Genomic DNA, 5,172 nt, shown 5'->3' with positions numbered 1-5,172 from the left:
ATTATGACCAATGATGTATGCTTAGTTATATAATTAAGACTAAATAAACCTTCAAGTCTGTTAGGTATGTCCTAAGCCCATCTTGTTAATATGATTCCAATAATTATGGTTTCGGCGAAAATTTTGACCCCGATGCAGGTCTGCCTCACATCCATGCAAGGAAAAGTTTTGATAGCAACTAGATCTCTCGATTAGTATGACTACTTAAATTGCAGTGCCGTGCTTTCACCTATAATAGAGTAGCACCAATACATACTCATGAACCTAATTTACAAGGTCTTGTGAGCGGTATGAACTCTACTCATGACGATCCGTCCCTTGCAATGCCTGAGGCAAAGTCGATGCACCTTGCAGCTTTGCCAATCGACGCTTGGCTGCAATCATCCTCTCTTTGAATGTCGTGTGTCTACCCTGTTACTCTCTTGACTCTGCCCGAGCGGCGATAAGGTCCTAAAAAGAGAGTTGGTCTCTGAAATAGTAGTCTCTTTCCGAGTCTCGGGTACGTGAGACGGTAGGGTCTGTAATAGCACGCAGTTTCCAAACTCGGGTTGTAGTCTCCCTGTTTTAATCCCCGATGTTCGCGATCTGCCGGGTCTTTGCCAGGAGGGCTCTGTCAGTCAGTCCCCCGTGGTTGAGGTCATAGCACCCTCATCGGTCTCCATATGGTGATTGATGTCATTGCTGCCGACTCCAACCCTCGATCACGGTTGCCTAACGGGACACAGGTACGATGTAGTCGAAATGGTTCGTGGGAACCCTGTCTATGCATGGAGGGTTGATTACCTCCGGTTCCTCTTCTGATTTTGCTCATAAACACCCACCATTTCCCTGGTCGGGAAAGTAGGGGTCGCCTGGTAAGTAGGATCTTGCTATGTTATACGTGCGAGAATAGGAGTGGAAGAGATAATTAATAGGTGTCTAACTCTATAATTAATTACTTATAGGGGTGATCCTTATCAGTCATGTCTATAATCACATAGTGCATACTAGTTATACATAATCTGAGATAGAATAGACCTTCAAATAAATGGCTCTACTCTAAATCCACAACCAAACAAGGAACAAGAAGTAGAGAAATAGTCATAGATTTTGAGTCTATAATATCTTTAATTATGTATAACCTTGGCGTATGCACTCAGTCGTTAAAGACCTACTAATAGGGGTCTTTAGTTTTCACATAAGTTGGTTATAGTATTACAAAATACTCCTATAGTATTTTAATGTTTGACTTATGCTTTTCAATGTTTGTTTGTAGGTAGAATTGGTAAGTTTTTAGACTTGTTGCAACGCCACATTCATTCTCGGGCATATGCTAATCACCTCTGGGTTAGACATAGTTGATCAGGCTATGTCATTCCCAGACCTGACTATACATCCCCAAGCCTACTTGTGCCATTCAACAATCATTACTTTTGTTTTGTTCTAGAATTATGTTGACCTTAGTATGTATGCATGTATACTTTTAACAAGAAACTATTTATTTCTAAAAGTATAGTTGTTTGGAAATGTTTAATCAGAGACTTTAGTCCCATTGTATTTATAGTTTGTATATCTTATGTGGTTCGATATACTTAGTTCACTATAACCAATGCTCTGATACCAATCTGTCACACCCCCAAACCAAGGATGGCAGAAACATTCGGGGGTGGAGGACTTCATGTATAGTATCACAAAAATGAGTATAATAGTGTTCAAAGTAAATACAACCATCATAAATATAATTGAAAAAGTTACACCAAGGTATATGTTTACATGTTTCAAATCAATTACATTATGATGACAAAATGAACTGTTTGACAATTTAACGTCCCATCCTCAAAATGCTGTTGGTTTTCCTGTTTCACTGATTTCCTGAGAATACAAGTAGTTTTAAAAAAAGTGTCAACAATTAAGTCGGTGAGTTCATAAGAGTTTTGTTTGAGAAAGAAACCGTTTTCTTTGTAAAAACGACAAAGTATGTTTCCAGAGAATCCAATATTTTCTTTATCAAGTGTGAAATGAATGCTTCTATGTTATGCGATAATGAACCCTAGAAAGACCCATAGATTCCTTCTATAATCACTCAGTATATATAAGTTATATATAATTTGAGTTAAATGAACCGTTGAAGTCTGACAATTCCAGACGAGATATAGAGTTAATAGAAATATGTTCCAAAGAAAATACAATATTTTCCTTGTAAAAGTTATGTAGTCCTAAATCTCAGGACCAAAAATGAACAAGTATTTTACCATACTTAAAGTAATTCATGTAAGTTTAAATCGACATAAACTCGTTTGAAAATGAATGTTTCTATGTTATGCGATAATGAACCCTAGAAAGACCCATAGATTCCTTCTATAATCACTCAGTATATATAAGTTATATATAATTTGAGTTAAATGAACCGTTGAAGTCTGACAATTCTAGATAAGATATAGAGTCAATAGAAATATGTTCCAAAGAAAATCCAATATTTTCCTTATAAAAGTTATGTAGTCCTAAATCCCAGGACCAAAAATGAACAAGTATTTTACCATACTTAAAGTAATTCATGTAAGGTTAAATCGGCATAAACTCGTTTGATTTAGAAGTACACCCCCTTTTAAGGTAAAAGTTTCCCTGTAAACTTGAAAGATTGTTAACTACCTATGTGAGTCGCTATAACCATACTATGACGAGAATTAACCTGCACAACGTTTTTCAGACGTTAAGATACTATGACCCTTGTCACCCGTAGACCTGCCGGTCCCACTGTAGCTAGCAGCAAGGTGTGGGGTGTCAAACCAAATATAGATCAATACACAATTATCACGCTCTTCCTACAAGAGATTCTGATTATAACTTACAGAAATTGGGATCCTGTACTCGAACGTACGGGGAGAGAATTGTCTCACAACCTAAGTTAACTAGTTTACACATAGTTTGATATTAAACATCTTCCGTGGAGGAAGTAAAATCACCTTTTCTGAATAAATTAGTGATATGAAATCCTTAAACTATTACTATTATAATTTATCACATAGGATATGAAAACCCATTTGTTTTGAGAGTAAAACATTTTTCATGTAGTAAAATCCATAAACTATGCTTATTGAAGCTTATTATACGTGTTCGAAATGAATGATTAAACCTTATCTGTGACATCCCCAAAATCTCGGCCAGAAAAGACCGGTTTCATTTATGTTTTTTAAACATTTCTAGAGTAAATCCTTTTGATTTTTAAAAGAGATGCGGAATTTGTTCCCAAAAACAAAACATGATAAAATAATATTTATCAAAGCGTTTCATCAAGAGATGCATTTTCATTATATAATCAAAACTCGGGATGTCATGTTCCAATATAGACCATAAAGCATAAACGATAACATTACAAGTCATTCAACAAATATATACATATACAGACTTGTAAACAAAACAACTCGATGATTCATCCATCTTATGCCCTTGCGCCACTCCTTGTAATACAAATAAAACTGAGTGGGTCAGGCTTGGGAGCCTGGTGAGCATGTAAGGTTTTCAACCCACAATAAATAATTATATTAATTCAACAATCAACAATAACCCAATTACCCATTCCTGTTATCCTCACTTTACGTCCCTAAAACAACATCTATTATAAGGGACCTAATCTAGGATTTTCATCGGGACGGACATTACTGCAAAGGGGCTTCCTTAGCAATAAATATCCTAAAGGAATCCATGAGGGGGATAGAGTACACCGGTGAACACGTCATTCACAACACCTACAGGTTATGAGCCTGCTAGTGTTCCACAGGACTGTCTAGAATAGTCTGTGGTCATTATCCATACTCTGCTGAATGACTAGAATAACACCAACAACATCGAGGCCTCTCATCTGTTTATTACACACCAATTATCTACCCATGTTCTACCCAACATATTAGTAGATAAAAATATACATTTTTATACAAAGTTTAAAACCTGTATATCATGCTCGATCAATACATTTTTCCACATAACAGATGAGGCACACACACATAACACGTATTTCATAGAGAATAAATCAGATCTATGAGATAGAAGAAAGTGAATATACATTCACACATATAATCACCAAAGTATACACGTAACACGTATTTCGTATAAAATACTTCATAATAATGTGTTAGAAGAAAATGACTACACACTCACTTGATTAGAAGATGATCAGGCAGCACTACGGCTTGCAGAAGTAGTGTTTCTCCGTAGATCTGGAAGATCTTCGCAAAAACCGGCTCCTCGCGGATAGGGCTTCGGCTCGGAAATCTCACTTCTCGGGATCCTTGGGGCTTCGGATCTTGCTTTGAGGCTCAGGAATAATACCGGGGCTTCGGGGTATAAATGGCACGCAAATAGAGGCAAAAGCTAGAGAGAGAATAAGAAGTTTGCAAAAGAAATTGGCTGCCCTCGCATGCCCCTTTTATAGGGCTGAACCCTCGCACGTACGCTGGGCGTAATGCCCTTTCGCGGGGCGCACTCCTCGGGTCGTCACTGCATGCGTCATCGGAGCACTCGAGTGCGAGGCTTCGTCACGCTTCGCTGTACGCTGGGCGTATAGCATTACGCTGGGCGTAATCCAGATAAGTCCGGTGACTCCCCTTCGGATAATATCGGATTTATTAATTAAATTTATATTTTAATTATTTAATAAACTTCAAAAATTCATATCTTCTTCATACGAACTCCTTTTTCGACGTTCTTTATATCCACGCGTAGGTGAGACTACGCTCTACAACTTTCATTTAGACTTCGTCGGCTAATTTTGAATTTTATTTTTATTATTTATTTTTAGTAGGCCGGGACAGGAAAACATCGTTATAAATTCATAACTTCTTCGTCCGACGTCCGTTCTCGCCTAACTTTTCATCGTTTCACTACTAACAACGAGATATTCGATTCTCGTTTAGATTGTTTCGGCTTAAAACCGCTCGATCTCAAATCGAATATTCGGGCTGCATACTGCCAAGTCGAAACTTCAGAAAACCATAACTTCTTCATACGAAGTCAGATTTGGGCGTTCTATATATATTCAGAAACCTCGTTTCGGCCACTACAACTTTATGCAAAGATATCGAGTTTATTTTACACTTAAATTTTGACACTCATTTTGTTCTTAATTCATTAAATTATAATAGTTAAGAAAATAAACACATAAATCACATAATTCACATAATTCACAAATAATACATT

The sequence above is a fragment of the Lactuca serriola genome, chromosome 1 (assembly GCF_051521515.1).
Source record: "Lactuca serriola cultivar US96UC23 chromosome 1, Lser_US96UC23_V15, whole genome shotgun sequence".
NCBI classification, from domain to species: domain Eukaryota; kingdom Viridiplantae; phylum Streptophyta; class Magnoliopsida; order Asterales; family Asteraceae; genus Lactuca; species Lactuca serriola.
Note: the sequence above shows the minus strand (reverse complement) of the source record.